At 42.6% G+C, this 18,197-nt stretch overlaps 1 long non-coding RNA gene across 1 annotated transcript; it reads left to right on the top strand.

Moving 5' to 3' along the window:
* Nucleotides 1–5,888: 5,888 nt before the first annotated feature.
* Nucleotides 5,889–9,902, top strand: LOC103601624. The gene is made up of 3 exons (XR_551465.1): nt 5,889–6,251; nt 7,672–7,869; nt 9,264–9,902. It is a non-coding gene; the product is annotated as an uncharacterized LOC103601624 (long non-coding RNA).
* The last annotated feature ends 8,295 nt before the right edge of the window (nt 9,903–18,197 follow it).

Genomic DNA, 18,197 nt, shown 5'->3' on the forward strand with positions numbered 1-18,197 from the left:
TGCGCCGGGCTATAAGCGGCGCGGCGGGGAGGGGACGGGAGGGGGCGCGTATGCAAAGAGACCGACACCGGGGGAGGGGGGAAGCGCAGGAGCGCGGCCCGCGGAGGAGCAGGAGGAGGAGGAGAGGAACTGGGGAAGAGCGTGTCAGGGGAGTTAATCAGGAGAGGAAGCGGGGGAGGGGGCTGCGGGGAGGGCGGAGAGACAAAGCGGCCGCGCTGTCTGTGCCGCTAGCAGCTGCCATCGTCGGGGACCGCAAATGAAATAAGTTTTCCCGGATCGGAGTGTCTGCGCCTCCCTGGGCCAGCCTGGTTAACGGATAGCTGCAGAACTGAGGCACTCACCGCAGGAGAGCGCTGGCAGCCCACCGCTCTGCGCTCTGGGATGCCCATTTCCCGAGCATTTTCCTGAGCATTTCCCGCAAGATGCCCAGGAAAGGGTGGCAGCTGGGTGTCCGCGGCACGCGCCCTAAGCGCGCACAGCCAACGTGCTGGGTGGGACAGCTGGAGGGGGGACAGTGGCACGGAAAGGGGCACACTCTGGAAACACGGCAGGTCGAGCAACACGGGGTGCTGGGTTTCTCGCGGTCAGGGGCCAGGCAGACTCGAGCCCCAGGCGTTTCCCCTGTGTCCTCCCTCCCCACGCCCGGCGGGTGCGGCACCCGGGGCCGGACTCCGCTCTGCAGCGGTGGCGGCGGCAGCAGCAGCAGCAGCAGCGGCCGCAGCCTGGGCGCTGTCCGGCTGGGCGCGCACCACGTGCTTCGCAGCCAATCGCTGCGGCCGCTTGATTCAAACCTAAATCCTCAAAGGAGCGGTCACGCAGCCTCCTCTCCTCAGTTACCTTCTTAGGCTCGGCCCTTCCTGTTTTTTATCACTCGGTGGCGTTAGTGCGGAATTCAGTAAAGCACACACGTTGAAAGCCCCGCGTGCCGGGAGAAAGGAAGGCTATCCGAAAAATAATCTCGCGTGGCGATCACTATTTACGAATCCCAATTTTGATCTTTGCACTAAGGCTTGTCTTTCCACTGGGAGCTAAAATGCCTGTTTATTTTTTATTCAGTATTTGGAATAAAGTCTTTGAATGAGCTGTACAGATTACCGATCCAGCCCCTGGTTTTACAAGTAAGGAAACTGAGGCCCATGGCGATGTGCATTGCCTGGTTCGAGGTCACTCAGCTGTGGCCCCGCTGTGCAGCTCGAGAGTGAGGGCTCCGCGACGGAGTTCACTCCGTCCCCCCGACCCCTGTGCTTCGCCCCTGACTTTCTTCACAATAGTGGCGCAGAAATGTTTCAAACTGGAGGGCCACCTGGCGCTTCCGGAGTCCAGAGACTCCTGAGACCGAGATCGTCGGTTCTTTAATCCCACTTTCCTTTACCCGCGTTCCCTCCTGGTATTCGCGCTGAGAAATTTTGCTCCTTGCAAACAAAGAAAGACAGTGCCCTCTGAAGTCCTTTGTTAGCATTAACTCGTCAGCTTCACCAGGAGCCTTTAAAAATCTGTTTCATATTTTAATTTTTTATGCAGTCTCGGCTGGAGACCGTTTCACAAAGCCAGAGACCCCCGATCAATTCACGGTAAGAACCACGTTGAGGAGAGGCTGGGGGCGGCAAGGTTAGGAGAGATGCGGCGAGCAGAGCCCAGGCCCTGAAGGAGACGTGGATAAAATCAGCCAAGTCCAAACGGATGGAAACACTGTAGACCCCGGAGAGAGGTGCTGAAAAGGTGGGAGGTGGAAATGTGTGGCTGTTGCACGTATGTATGTCTTTTAAAAACAAGTTTCTGTAGCCTGTAGCAAGGTGTGGGGAAGCCGATCAGGCAGCCTCTAGCACACCTTCTAGATAAATCCTAGACGTGCTTTGTCTGCCTCGGTTGTGGGTCAAAAGCAAGCACGTTGGTTTCGAAGACCAAATGTTAATGTCTTCCATTGTGGGAAATGTTCTGTTTAAGTTTGGAGATTAACGCTTTTTCTCATTATGGAGAAGTATTTCCTTCTTCAGTCACTTACCAAACCTACCTAATACACTGTCTAGATGGCCCTGCCTAGAAGTGGAATAAGTACATAGCTCAGTTGGTTGGTTGGGGATTTTGCCACCAGAAGCCCCCGAGCTGGAGACAAATCTGTTTCTGTTTCGTCTTTACCACCTGGAAACTGCAGTGTTCTTAACCAAGGAGACAGAAAGGTCACTTCTCTTTGCAAAGAGCTTTGCTGAGCAGGCAGGGCTGAGATAGGAATGAAATCCTCTGCCCATTGTGTCATCATCCACTGATGCCATTTTCCTGCGTTTTTTATACCTAATGTTGCCACTTTCTATATCTCAAAAAATGAAAAAAAAAGTTGTAGACTAAAAAATCTTGAAATGTATTCAGCGACCATATATATTTGCTTCATCTGCCTCAGGGAGATAAGCAACACAAGGGAAAAGAAATTAGTTATGTAGACTATAAAAACTGGAAAACATTTTCCTGCTGAAAGAGACAGGAATTAAACTTGCATTTTGGGAAAACATGTGTGCAGCCGATGACCTACAAACTGTACACTGGTTTACTTGAGCCAATGCGTGAAAAGTTTTTTAGCCATTGGCAGTTGCTAATGTTAATCTCACAGCAGAAGATGATTTGCAAAGTTAGCATATTTATAATCATAGCAACTCAAACTGTGTAATTCCTACAGCATCTCTCAGCCAGTCCTGAAGGTAATTCTTATCACCCCACGCACAATGAAGAAAAGGTGAGTAAGTCTCATATCTACCTGTACAGGGAGAAAATTCTAAACAGGGCTGTTGATCAAACTGGATGATAGCAGATATGTGAGTCACAAACAACTCCACAAGGAAATGCCACCCATATCAATATTGTGCAACAGCCAGCACCTCACTCAAGGTATTAGGCCAATACCATAGGCTTCTTGGAGCTGGTCTTTGCCTCTGCTTTGTGACACCAAACCAAGGTCTCATTTTTTAATGCTATTAAGAAGCTGTGCCCAAGGCTTTGGCCTTGTTATCTCCCATAACAACGTTACTTTGTTAGGCTGCGAAATAAGCAGCATGGGGTTAAATGTATTAGCTGCCTTCAAACCTAATTTATCTTCATTCCTTCTTAATTTACACTTGAATGCTATTAAGAAGCTGTGCCCAAGGCTTTGGCCTTGTTATCTCCCATAACAACGTTACTTTGTTAGGCTGCGAAATAAGCAGCATGAGGTTAAATGTATTAGCTGCCTTCAAACCTAATTTATCTTCATTCCTTCTTAATTTACACTTGGGCTGAATTAATGAGAATGATTTAATTAGCATCATGGTACCAGGGACAAGACAGCTCAGGGGATTAAACCAAACAGTGGGCTAAGCAGCTGCCATCCTGCCTCCTGTGGTCACCCGAAGCCCCACTCAAATTTCAGATTTGTTCCCTGCTGGTATTCCAACAGCACCCCCTTTGTACTTTGATCCACTTGGTGAATCTGTGTGAGGAAGGTGGCACAGCTTTCCATCCTTGTGTTGTTTGCTAGGTGGCCGTCAAGGCCATGCCCTGTGGAGTCACTGTGGCAGAAGGGCCAGTGGCCCACCAAGGATTTGTATTGCTCCTTCCATAGCGTCAAGTTTGTGCTGGGAAGTAGATGCCTGGACGACTTCCAGCTGCACATATATTGGGATCAACACGTATGGAAGGGAAGGGAAGGAAGCAGGATGCACAGAGGAAAAGTTGAGCAGGGATGCAGTCCCAGCCAAGGCCTCGGCCGACCCCATGGGGACTGTGGAGCTGAAGTGACCCTGAAGAGTTGTCCTCAGTTAAGATGAGAAGGCCAAGCTTTTGTACAGCTACATCAACCAGGTACTGAATGCAGGCTGCCCAGGGAAGCGGCCACAGCTTTGGGCAAAACGGCACTCTTTTGCAGAGGGAGTTCCGAAGAGGACTGACAACTGAGTGCCATCTGCCACCAGTACATCCAGCAACTGGGGGAATCAGTCCTTCATTCCTGAAGGAGGATCTGAGGGGCTCAGCGCAGTGCCCACCTCAACCCTTCATCCTAATACACATGCACACACCTAGGGAAATGAGACCTCCACTTCTATCAGCAATGCTCTTATTTTCAAAAAGGGGGAGAAAAGAAAAATCTGGCCATTTATGAAAGAGTCAGTGATAAGGAAAAAGACAGGTAATCAATACAAGAAGTCATCAGCATTTTATATGTCATTTTATCATTTTTCTCTCTGGGGAAAAACAAGGACTTCTAAATTTTGTTTTGCTCTCTTCTGCATTTATGCTTTATTTTAATTGTTGTGTTTGTGTTAGGTATCTGTTATGATAAACCTTGAGAGTATTCTTCAGATTGCATCCAAATTGGTTTGCTCATATTTTAAAATTTCAGTTGCTTCCTACATTCATTTTATGTGCTGCCTGTGTGTATTTTGTGAATTAAATTGGATTATAGTCTGATTTTTAACTTCAAATTCCAGTTGTCCATTGCTGCTACATATGAATACAATTGACTTTTGTATTATGATTTTTAATGGAATGTTTTGTGTGAAAGTCTATCTTTGTCCTTAACGTGCTAAACTCTGCTGTTCATATTGAACTCCTCTATTAAGAGTTGTTCTAACTGGGAAATTCATTCTTCCTTTGAGACTCCCTCATCTTATACAGCTTCAAGTGACATTTCAAGGGATAGACAGTTTATTGGCTGCTTACAGGATTGCAGAGGGACATATCTGAGTCACCTTTTCCCTGGTTATAACTCTATAAAGTTTGGTCATTAGGAAATCAAGTGGTCTAGGCTGCTTATGTTATTTCTGCTCCAGGACCCTTCAAGCCTTCACAGCCTGTTGTAGGTTATAGGTTTTAGAGTCAGGATTTTAAAGCAGCATTTATTATTTTCTCTGATTACAAAACAATGCATAGTACAAATTTAGAAAATAGAGAAAAGCAAAAGAAATACTGTAAACCTACCATTTGGAGATAATGATACTGAGCATTTAAGCTCCAGTCTATGTCCACATAGTATTTTATTTTTAGTGGGTAAGTGGGTAAGGGCAGAGACTCCAGAACCAAGCTTGAATTTCTGCTTCTGCATTTACTAGCTGGGTGTCTGGGAGACAAGTATTATAATATCTTGGTGCCTTAGATTCCTAATCTGCAATATGGGAAAATAACAGTACCTGGCTAGAGGGCTGTTTGGGGGATTAAATAAACTAGTGAAGGTAAAATTCATAGAACAGTGCCTGGCTTGTGGTGAGTGCTATATAATGCTTGCTTTTATAATGATTCCTTAGTGAGCTGTTTAAGATATTTCCAAGTAACTCTCCTATGTAACCCATAGTATTTCCAAGTAACTCTCCTAAGTAAAAGTGATTTGAATCCTTATCAAAGTTCCTATTTCCACACGTGCTCAGTAGCACTGGGTTATGGGATACTTTCATGTCTTGAATGAGTTCACGTATCTCTTGGAGTGTTTATTTGAGGCTTTGCTCTTTTTGCTCACCCCGGAAGCTGACAGCTTGTACAATAAAAGCTGAAATTCATGGGGTCCGCCTTTGCCTCTTTCCATCTCTTATTGATATTGTCTTCATGTTTTGTACTGGGACCATTCATCTTAAGTTGGTGATGGAGAAACGATTCTTCACTCTCCATTACCTTCAAAAACTAAGCTGCTACAAAGGGAAAAGTATTTAAGAAATCACACATTTAAAAAAGAAATAACTTGCTGTATTTAGAAGAAAGCAGCTCTGCCAAAACACAGCATAAATGGAATATAGGCGCCTATTTTTTTCTGCCCTGAAGATCTTGTAGGGTATGCTTAGGAAAGCTCACTCCCATCTATCAGAATCACAGCAGGCCTTTGTGAGGCGTGGCCCTGCACAACCCAGGGAATCTCAAACCATTTTCCTCCTATTTTCCATAATCTTTTGAGTGCCCCAAGGCTTCTGGATCTAAACTCTTAATTTGTTCTAAGTAATTACATTCAAGAATTGACCGTTGTTCGAAGCAATGAAAATGAAGGTTTTGTTTGGCCTATATGCTCTGCTTCCAGGGCAAGATGCCAAGTCTCTGAGCATGTCTGGGCATGAAGAAGGGACCAGAAGAAGGGACCTTTGTGGTCCAGGAGCTTGCACCTTTGAATGGATATTAAACGGATTTTATGGCATGCTGTGAGCACAGACCTGACTCACTGCATACAGCTCAGCTGGACAGGAATCTAAATCAGGAAGCTGCAAGTTAGCATTACCAGAATGAAGAAGGAGAGAGAGAGGGAGATGCTGGTGAGTGTCTTGTCTTAAAGGAAGTTCTCATGAGCATTTCTCCTCCTCATTTTCAAAATACAACATGAGCGAGGATATAAACTCATATACACAAGCACTCACAAATTTCCTTTAGCCTCGTGTGTAAGTTTAGAAAACATTAGCTATAAAATTCCAAATAAAGTTGGAAGACTTGCTTTTTCTTTCTTGAGGATATTTGGAAATATTGAAATATCAGGAGGAAATAGTAACCTTTTTAAAAAATCATGTATTTTCACATAGTTCTAAGTCACTTTTTATCCCTACAATTATTTAAAACATTGTAGTTTCATTCGTTCATCCATCCAACCACTCAATCATGCATCCAACAAATGTCTATTTACAGACACGGTATTAATACTTGGGTATTCCCCAGTTACACTAGGTTTTTTCCAGCCTTCCACTGTGATTTTACAGTGTATGTACGGGCTTGGCTTGCCAACAGCATACTTGTATTTGCCTTTTGAATGTGTCTCCTTCCAACTCTAAAACCATGGAAAGAAGTCATATATAGGGAAACTTGAGAGTAATGAGGGGAAAAAATAACATAAACATAGGCAAAGAAGGAGCTCAATTCCTGTCACCCTTATTAGAATGTTAGTGTAGAAGAAAACCATGAGGGGGAAAAAAAAGTAAAAAAAAAAAAAAAAGAAGAAGAAGAGCACAGACTGCCCAGGTTGTGAAATGGTCTTCTTCAACTGCCATTTTCCACCCAAAGATTATAAAGAAGCCCATTATTGCTTCAGTAAAAACTGGCCTGTTAAAAATGGTGAAGTGGCTCATAATCACGTTGGCCAAGAAAGGAAAAGGCAAACCTCACAGGCTGAAGTAGGGGGTGAGAGTCAACACTGCGGTCTCTTTGTTCTTAACAAAGACTCCTGTTTTCAAGACGTTGAGTTTTACCACAGTGGGAGGAATCATCCCAGCGTTTCCAAAACTGCATCAATTTCTTCTACGCATTTTCTGGGACACTTGTGATGCCAAACATGAGCAGGAATACCAAGGTCCATTCTAATTTTTCAGACAGTGGTTTTTCAGACAGAACCTTGATGGGTTTCATCAGAATGCATTTTCTCTGTCATGCTTGTCTGTTTTTAAAATTCCATACTTAATCTTCTATGGCTTAATAAAATATAAACAATTTGTCACGTCCCAATTTTTTTTTGCATATGTCCTACGACAGACAAAAGTTTCTTTCTTTTTTTTTTTCTGCTAGTCACCCAGGCAGAACCTTGATGGGTTTCATCAGAATGCATTTTCTCTGTCATGCTTGTCTGTTTTTAAAATTCCATACTTAATTTTCTATGGCTTAATAAAATATAAACAATTTGTCACGTCCCAATATTTTTTTGCATATGTCCTACGACAGACAAAAGTTTCTTTCTTTTTTTTTTTCTGCTAGTCACCTAAGAAATGAAACTGCCACCGCTAACAAAACCAGGAATGGGACACTAGCACAGGACACAGAAGCGGGGCTCCAAAGACCACAGCGCATAGTTTGGGTAAAACAACAGTGCCCTCTTCTGGCGACAATGAAGAACGAATTACTGTTCAGAAGGGTCTGACAACATTCACAACCAACTTACTGAAAAAGAAAAAAGTAAGCATTGTGAACCCGTGTGTATCCTTTTGAGCAGCTACTCTTGCCTTCGTAGCCCTAAAGTGTTCTGCATTCAAATGAGCAATGCCAAATGTAATCTGGGGTTTGGCCAGTCTGCAAAGATGTGATGCCACTCCTGTGCTCTACAGGCTGGCAAGCAGAGGGCCCAGCACAGACTGCCCAGGTTGTGAAATGGTCTTCTTCAACTGCCATTTTCCACCCAAAGATTATAAAGAAGCCCATTATTGCTTCAGTAAAAACTGGCCTGTTAAAAATGGTGAAGTGGCTCATAATCACGTTGGCCAAGAAAGGAAAAGGCAAACCTCACAGGCTGAAGTAGGGGGTGAGAGTCAACACTGCGGTCTCTTTGTTCTTAACAAAGACTCCTGTTTTCAAGACGTTGAGTTTTACCACAGTGGGAGGAATCATCCCAGCGTTTCCAAAACTGCATCAATTTCTTCTACGCATTTTCTGGGACACTTGTGATGCCAAACATGAGCAGGAATACCAAGGTCCATTCTAATTTTTCAGACAGTGGTTTTTCAGACAGAACCTTGATGGGTTTCATCAGAATGCATTTTCTCTGTCATGCTTGTCTGTTTTTAAAATTCCATACTTAATCTTCTATGGCTTAATAAAATATAAACAATTTGTCACGTCCCAATTTTTTTTTGCATATGTCCTACGACAGACAAAAGTTTCTTTCTTTTTTTTTTTCTGCTAGTCACCTAAGAAATGAAACTGCCACCGCTAACAAAACCAGGAATGGGACACTAGCACAGGACACAGAAGCGGGGCTCCAAAGACCACAGCGCATAGTTTGGGTAAAACAACAGTGCCCTCTTCTGGCGACAATGAAGAACGAATTACTGTTCAGAAGGGTCTGACAACATTCACAACCAACTTACTGAAAAAGAAAAAAGTAAGCATTGTGAACCCGTGTGTATCCTTTTGAGCAGCTACTCTTGCCTTCGTAGCCCTAAAGTGTTCTGCATTCAAATGAGCAATGCCAAATGTAATCTGGGGTTTGGCCAGTCTGCAAAGATGTGATGCCACTCCTGTGCTCTACAGGCTGGCAAGCAGAGGGCCCAGCTGGGTCGCCTATTTCCTCAGCACAGACTGAGCAATTCCCAACCAGCCACAATGCTGATAGAAGGTGTCCTGAGGGCCGCTGGATAGGGACACATTTGTCCACTGGGATGGTCTTGGAGATAATTATAATGACTAGAATCCCTAACATTTCCATAGTCTTACCATGTGCTAAGCACTTTATATGCCTGTTTCATTTAATCTCCACAGCAACCCTAAAAGACTAAGGTCTCATTGGGTGAAACCAGAACATGTGTTTTTTCATAACCACTTACCTACACTGCCTCCTCTCTTTTCCTGACTAGCTATAAGGCCCCTGATTTTCTGTCCTCTGAAACACCAGCTTTGGACACCTGGCACATACACAGTGGATTCACAAGAAGAAGAGAGGAAATAAATTGCTTGGTTTACTTTGCTTCGTGTTGACAGATGTGATAAAGGTGTGACAAATGGGAAGCTGGAATCAATTGACTAAAATTATGTAGTTTTTTTTTTAATCCATTTTTACTCTTTATCCATAATTGATTAAACATCATACCAGATCATTCTTTCATTCTGGCACAGTGTACCCACTCAAGATTGGCACATCAATTCGCAAGCAAAGGAATGTCCTAATCAAATTGCTCTTTTAAATTTAGTTCAGACACAGTTTCTTAACTGTGGAATGAAGCACTGTTTCCCCAGCTAGGATCAAAACCCCAAATATTGAGAGAAACATCTCTTCCCACTTCAATGTCTGCAATCCAAATGTCCGGGGGAGCTCTGTGTGTCCTCCTGGAAGGACCTGGAGAGAAAATGCAGCAGAAAACAAAGGAAGCATTTAACTTCTTGGCTGTATCCAGCAACTGTGACATTGTGTTTAAAAACCAAAGATACATAGATTATGCTAAAGTTTGAAATCTTTATACTGGACAATGGTTTACAGATGCAAAGGACGTTGTCAGTGAGTAGGCACAGAGCCTTCTTGAGCGTGTTACGGTGCTTTTTACTCCTTGAAAAAGCCAAACACAGTAAAACCTCAACTGTCTAGAAGCCAACTCACTAAAATGATTAATAAACATTTTTCCTATACTGGACTTTTAGAGGAAAGATGTTAAACACAAGAAAATATATCCCTGTTGGAGCTTTCTTTTAAAAGCAAATGATGTCTACCTAAGCAATGAATAAATAAGTAATATCTCCAATGGATGAATAAAAATTAACAGTATAGGGCCGGCCCGGTGGCGCACTCGGTAGAGTGGCCCGGTGGCACACTCTGTAGAGTGCGGCACTTGGGAGCGCGGTGGTGCTCCCACCGAGGGTTCAGATCCCATATAGAGGCCGGTCCGCTCACTGGTTGAGTGCGGTGCGGGCGCGACACCGAGGGTTGCGATCCCGTTACCGGTCACGAAAAAAGACAAAAAAAAGGAAAAAAAAAATTAACAGTATAAGGGCAATATTGATGAGCAGAACAGAAAACAGAAACTGTTCCATATGCTTCCCTCTGCAGAGTGGGCTGGAGATGGGGAGGGTCAGGGACTGCCTCTTTTTCCCTTGTCCTTCTGTACTCTGTGCATCCATGTGTATTTACTACTTTGATTAAAGATAAGAATTTTTAAAAGTCAACTACAAAAAATAAATATGTTATTTTTAATAGAATAAAGAGTCAGCATAGAAATGGCTTTATCTCCTAAAGTTTGGACCATATGGAATAATTTTTATGAAGCAATGCAAGTTTCTCAGGCATTGAATGATATGACCATTCATGGAGAACTTTAGTTTTTGAGTGCTTTTATGTTTTGTAATGCTCAAATATCCCTGGCAAGTTAGATACATGTTATAATTATCAGGCCCTATTTTACTGATGAGAAACTGAGTGAGAGAATAACTGCCTTGCCCAGGCTCACATATTTGCTGTGTGGTGGTACTGCAGCCTGAACACAGCTTCTCTTGGTCTCCATTAAACTACCTCTGTCTTCTCACTGTGTGCCCAGCCCTTAGTGCAGCACTTAGTAGTAACAATAAATATTTATAGAATGAATGAATGATTAACAAATGAATGAGTGACTCTTCCTATTACTCACAAAGAAATATCAGAATTATGCTCATTGCTCTACACTTCTGAGGCAAGAAAGTCTAATAAAACATTTTAAATAGATTTTAAACTTGGACTAAACCCATATGATTTGTCTTATGTTATCTGGAAAAATCCCATTTCCAGAATATTTTGTTTAATCAGAGTTTCCTCGGATGGCTTAAGAAATAGGACCATATTCAGAGACATCACTTAAAAGAAAGTTCCCCCCTAATCTCCAAACAAGGACAATCATCAACATACGAGAATAAACCTGTGCAAATAACCTAAGTCTCCTTTGAAGCATGAAACATTCCAAATATGAACTGACTGGCATCTCTGGGCTTTTCCTCTCAAGTTAAAGAGTGTTAAATCACCCGAAGAGCAAGTCACCCAAAGGGTGAGATAATTCATTTCTGCTCCTTGGTGATTAAGTGGTCTGTATTCCTTGGTGCTAGAAATGATAAGACTTAGGTAATGGAAAACCTGAGCATATCTCCCAGGTGGAAAAGGTTCCCAGTAAGTAATGGGTTATTTACTTATTTATTGGTAGCTGGCTGGTACAGGGATCTGAACTCCAGTCCTCGATGTTACAACACCACGCTCTAACCAACTGAGCCAACCAGCCAACCAGCAGTGGGTTATTCCAACATGCCAGCACAAATCCTCCCGGCCTGTGGTCAGGTAGGTAAGTCTATTCATCACTCTGTGTAAAACTACCCTTATACTCCACAAACTAGGAATTACTTAAAAAGTCTAACCCTAAATTCTTTTGCTTGGTCTCATAACTTAACTCTAGTGTGAGGAGCCTACATATAAATTAAATTAATGATCTCTTTTATGTTACTAGGTGGTACATGTACATGGATCATTTATAAATAATAATGTCCATTCAGACTCACGCCATGATTTACGCAGCATGTTGAATCCTCTCAACAATCCTGTGAGGTAGACACTATCATTACCTCTGTTTTGCTAATGGGGAAATGGGGGTAAAGATGCCTTTAAACTTGCCCGAGAACTCAGTTAGTAAATGGCAGAATCCAGATCCCAGGCTTTCTTATCCAGAACCTATGTTCTCCTAGGTTGTGGACCTGCTGGTCCCCTTGTACACTGAGCAAGCAGCCCCTGAATACACAGTAGCTTTTGCCGTCATATATTTTCTCAATTAATGTATACTAAAATTATAGCAGCTCTAGTGTTGGTGGACTTTATACAAAATTTTTACCTTTAAAGGGGTTCTTGTAGTTGGATAGTAATTATGAATCTTCAGACATGAACTTAGAAGTATAAAAAAATGTAACTTTCTTTCTCCAAATCAAGACTTCACTTTTATTATAAGTCCTTAATCTGTTAGTTTGGTGGAAACGTAATTTGAGTCACTTAAGGTATTCCCTCCCATACGCCTACTTTTCCCCAGGGTTGTGTTCAAGTCCTGAAGTGCATTTGAGGAGCCAAAAGTTCGGTGATGGAGACCCACCTGGTCCTCCCCACACGTGCCCACAGCACCAGCACCAAGACAACCAGCTGATCTCCAACAGGAGGTTCCTTGGTCATCCCAACTTCTCTGCCCCTCTCAGTCACCTGTGTCATTTTGCTGCTCCTGCTCCATGCTAGAAACTCTTTGAGATTGTCTGAGACCCTTTCTTCGGGAACACACAGCACAGCCTTCTCCCTCTGAGGTCTTGCCAAGTCCAGGCCCATCCCATAAGGAGTAAAGGGGAAAAGCCTCCTTATTAGGGAACAACTATATCAATCACTTTTAATGCCCTCTTTGCTTTACTGAAATGGAATTTATAGATAATATAATCTATCAAATATAACTTCAAAAAACTCAATAAAGTTCCTTAACTGTAATGTAAAGGAGAAACAGAAAACTATAATAAAATTATATGCACTCAAATATGTGAATGTCCTACTAGCAAGACTACCCTAAAAGACATTCTAAAGGAGTCAGATGGTCACACACATATGCAGAATCATTGTGAACACATATTGATGAGGGCACTTCAAAAAGCTCATGGAAAAATAGAATTAAAAGATAATACAAATCTTTCCATGACCGTTTTGAAGACCCCTCATATCTACAGATATAGACCAAACCCTGGTACTATATTGGCCATCCAAGTACCATGACTCACATTACATTGGTAGATTTTTTACAAAATGATGATCCACTCTTGCTAAAGTTCCAAAGACAACAAAGAGTTGTCCCCCAATTTACACAATAGTCCTACTTTCAGATAATTCAGTGACTATTAAAACACTACAAAAATAATACATAATAAGCCAACTTCCCCTTCTATCAAAGATGAAGTAACAAGGAGATTTACCCTGTCACCCGAAACAACAAAAATCATACAAAGTGTATATGAAACAATTGGATCATCAGGCAACAAAGGCCAACCTTATGGGCCAAGGTTTCAGGACTTCCCTGGATCTATTCCCGCAAGACCTCAATTTTAAAACATTGAATATAATCCACTCTCTTTGCTTGAATGTATAGATATAGATTTATAACTTGCTAAATGAAGCTTCCATAGAAGTTGTTGTGATGGTAATATAGATGTTGTTGTAGTTAATTTTGGCTAAACATAATACCTTCAACCCCTGATAAAATTCCTGGAATTGTAAAAATATCGACTATATCAATCACTTTTAATGCCCTCTTTGCTTTACTGAAATGGAATTTATAGATAATATAATCTATCAAATATAACTTCAAAAAACTCAATAAAGTTCCTTAACTGTAATATAAAGGAGAAACAGAAAACTATGATAAAATTATATGCACTCAAATATGTGAATGTCCTACTAGCAAGACTACCCTAAAAGACATTCTAAAGGAGTCAGATGGTCACACACATATGCAGAATCATTGTGAACACACATTGATGAGGTCACTTCAAAAAGTTCATGGAAAAATAGAATTAAAAGATAATACAAATCTTTCCATGACCTTTTTGAAGACCCCTCATATCTACAAATATAGACCAAACCCTGGTACTATATTGGCCATCCAAGTACCATGACTCACATTACATTGGTAGATTTTTTACAAAATGATGATCCACTCTTGCTAAAGTTCCAAAGACAACAAAGAGTTGTCCCCCAATTTACACAATAGTCCTACTTTCAGATAATTCAGTGACTATTAAAACACTACAAAAATAATACATAATAAGCCAACTTCCCCTTCTATCAAAGATGAAGTAACAAGGAGATTTACCCTGTCACCCGAAACAACAAAAATCATACAAAGTGTATATGAAACAATTGGATCATCAGGCAACAAAGGCCAACCTTATGGGCCAAGGTTTCAGGACTTCCCTGGATCTATTCCTGCAAGACCTCAATTTTAAAACATTGAATATAATCCACTCTCTTTGCTTGAATGTATAGATATAGATTTATAACTTGCTAAATGAAGCTTCCATAGAAGTTGTTGTGATGGTAATATAGATGTTGTTGTAGTTAATTTTGGCTAAACATAATACCTTCAACCCCTGATAAAATTCCTGGAATTGTAAAAATATCATGGTTGAATTGCCTCCATTAAAATCCATGGGATTATACACTGTGCTGACCTGAGCGTGGAGGCTGCAGCTACTGCTGCTGAGGAGGCTGGGGGCTGAGCTTGCATCTGAATGGGGCATGTCAGCTTTTCCGGTGGCTCCCTGGATCTTTTTCCAACTGCCTAGCTTGCAACCTGAATGTGAGGGGTCTGGTGACCCAGTCTATACAACAGGTGTGAAGGGTCTGTGAGCCCTAGCCCAATAAGGTTCTAAATCAGCCATAAGGCCACACCCATGCCAAACTTCTTAATCTCCTATGCAACAAAGGATAAAGATGTCATTGATCCTATGGACACCAGTTTGGGTGGCTGCAAGGTGTAGACAGTGAGTCCTCCTAGCTCTCCCCTGGGGAANCTTGCCAAGTCCAGGCCCATCCCATAAGGAGTAAAGGGGAAAAGCCTCCTTATTAGGGAACAACTATATCAATCACTTTTAATGCCCTCTTTGCTTTACTGAAATGGAATTTATACATAATATAATCTATCAAATATAACTTCAAAAAACTCAATAAAGTTCCTTAACTGTAATGTAAAGGAGAAACAGAAAACTATAATAAAATTATATGCACTCAAATATGTGAATGTCCTACTAGCAAGACTACCCTAAAGGATATTTTAAAGGAGTCAGATGGTCACACACATATGCAGAATCATTGTGAACACATATTGATGAGGGCACTTCAAAAAGCTCATGGAAAAATAGAATTAAAAGATAATACAAATCTTTCCATGACCGTTTTGAAGACCCCTCATATCTACAGATATAGACCAAACCCTGGTACTATATTGGCCATCCAAGTACCATGACTCACATTACACTGGTAATTTTTTTACAAAATGATGATCCACTCTTGCTAAAGTTCCAAAGACAACAAAGAGTTGTCTCCCAATTTACACAATAGTCCTACTTTCAGATAATTTAGTGACTATTAAAACACTACAAAAATAATACATAAAAAGCCAACTTCCCCTTCTATCAAAGATGAAGTAACAAGGAGATTTACCCTGTCACCCGAAACAACAAAAATCATACAAAGTGTATATGAAACAATTGGATCATCAGGCAACAAAGGCCAACCTTATGGGCCAAGGTTTCAGGACTTCCCTGGATCTATTCCTGCAAGACCTCAATTTTAAAACATTGAATATAATCCTCTCTCTTTGCTTGAATGTACAGATATATATTTATAACTTGCTAAATGAAGCTTCCATAGAAGTTGTTGTGATGTTAATATAGATGTTGTTGTAGTTAATTTTGGCTAAACATAATACCTTCAACCCCTGATAAAGTTCCTGGAATTGTAAATATATCATGGTTGAATTGCCTCCATTAAAATCCATGGGATTATACACTGTGCTGACCTGAGCGATAAGAGAAGGCACAATGGATAGCACATAAGCTGAAATCCAACAATGAAAATTTATTGAACACCTACTTATGTGTCTGGTTATGGAGGTCAATTGGACACAACTTTAAAGAGCTGAGACTAGTAGGGGTGTGCTCTAGTCTAAGGGTTTGTAAGGAAAGTGAAAGTAAATGGTCAGTCACCCTCAGTTCAGATTCTTGCTGAGCATTTGATGTAAATACATTAACTACACACATGCACCCAGGTGTTCCTTGGCTATTGTCTGATGTGGATGTGTGTGGGTACCCAGGTGTTCCTGGGTTATTGGACTTAAGTATAAAGGATGATTGGCTCTGATCCACAGCACCCCTGCCCCCAGGATGCTCCAGGGATTCCACGAGGGTGCCACTATTGTTACTGGAGGCTGCTGCTGCCAGGGCCCCTGAGGACGCCCCCCACCCCAAGCCACCAGGCTGCTTCTTTGCTGGATCTGCCGGAGGCTGCAGCTACTGCTGCTGAGGAGGCTGGGGGCTGAGCTTGCGTCTGAATGGGGCATGTCAGCTTTTCCGGTGGCTCCCTGGATCTTTTTCCAACTGCCTAGCTTGCAACCTGAATGTGAGGGGTCTGGTGACCCAGTCTATACAACAGGTGTGAAGGGTCTGTGAGCCCTGGCCCAATAAGGTTCTAAATCAGCCATAAGGCCACACCCATGCCAAACTTCTTAATCTCCTATGCAACAAAGGATAAAGATGTCATTGATCCTATGTACACCAGTTTGGGTGGCTGCAAGGTGTAGACAGTGAGTCCTCCTAGCTCTCCCCTGGGGAAGCTCCACTCACTCCCTTTGCCCCAGTCAGGCACATGCTTGTGAACACAGGTGTAACCAGCTCATACTAGGTGCCCAGAATGAATATGAGGAACGAACTCATCTCTGAAATGTGGTTCATTGAAAACATCTGTCCCCAAGAGTGAGCAGGTATTTATTTACACTGGTGCTTCTCAAACTTTAGTTTGCACATAAATCACCTGGGGAACTTGTTAAACTGCAGATTCTGATTCTGAAGGTCTGGGGAGGGAACAGAAGTCTACATTTCTAACAAGCTCCCAGGTGATGCCCATGCTGCTGGTCTGCAGACCACACCTGAGTAGTGAAGCCTTGCAAGCTACAGTATTACAGAAGCCAGCTGTAACCGCAGAATCATACAGACATGCCCACCAGTTATATGAGCAGCTCTTCAATCCCCTGGGACAATGCTTATTTGTTAAGGAGATTTGACTTATAAATAAAACACATTGCATACAATGTAAGAGAAAGACGGACTCTCTAAAGAGGTCAGGGAAGGCTTCTAGGAGGAGGTGATTTCTGGGCTGAGTGTGAAAGAGAAGCGTCCAGTGGGAGGAGAGGAGGAACAGGCACAGAACAATGAGTCCCTGTGAACAATGCAAGGCACACAGAGCAGAAAGCCACAGGGAGCCTGCAAAAGGATACACTGGAGAGACATAATCAAACTTTAGAGAGAAAACTCTGACTGCTGTGTGGGGAGTGAACTACAGGGAAACTAGGCCAGGGCTGGAGGACGGCTCTGANAGAAGCGTCCAGTGGGAGGAGAGGAGGAACAGGCACAGAACAATGAGTCCCTGTGAACAATGCAAGGCACACAGAGCAGAAAGCCACAGGGAGCCTGCAAAAGGATACACTGGAGAGACATAATCAAACTTTAGAGAGAAAACTCTGACTGCTGTGTGGGGAGTGAACTACAGGGAAACTAGGCCAGGGCTGGAGGACGGCTCTGAATCTAGTGCAAGAGATGATGACAGACTGGACGAAGAAAGCAGGGAAGTGGGATCCACACAACATGCAATGTGAGTGCCGTTGAATGAGACTTTGGGGGACAGGAAGATAGTGAGGTCAGTATTGCTGAATCTGCATGGGTTCAGTGTCCAAGAGATGGACAGCAGGGATTGGGAACTGGTATCTGACCTGCAGGATGCATCTGGATGCTGCACACAGGAGTGGCAGTGGGGGCTTGGGGGTAGGTAAGTCCTCCCAGGGAGGGTGGAGGTGAGGGTAGAACTGAGAAGCCACACAAATGGCTCTTTGGGCCTGAATGCCCTTTCCCATCAGCAGCAGCACCAAGTATCTGTTAAGATCAGGATACAGGATGATATGATTGTTTATACTGGGCACTAATAAGGGCTGTGATAAGAATGTCAAGCTTTTAAGAATGTTCTAATACCCGGATAAACATGGAGATAATAACCCTTA

This window comes from Galeopterus variegatus, unplaced genomic scaffold (assembly GCF_000696425.1).
Source record: "Galeopterus variegatus unplaced genomic scaffold, G_variegatus-3.0.2 Scaffold3814, whole genome shotgun sequence".
Classification (NCBI taxonomy): domain Eukaryota; kingdom Metazoa; phylum Chordata; class Mammalia; order Dermoptera; family Cynocephalidae; genus Galeopterus; species Galeopterus variegatus.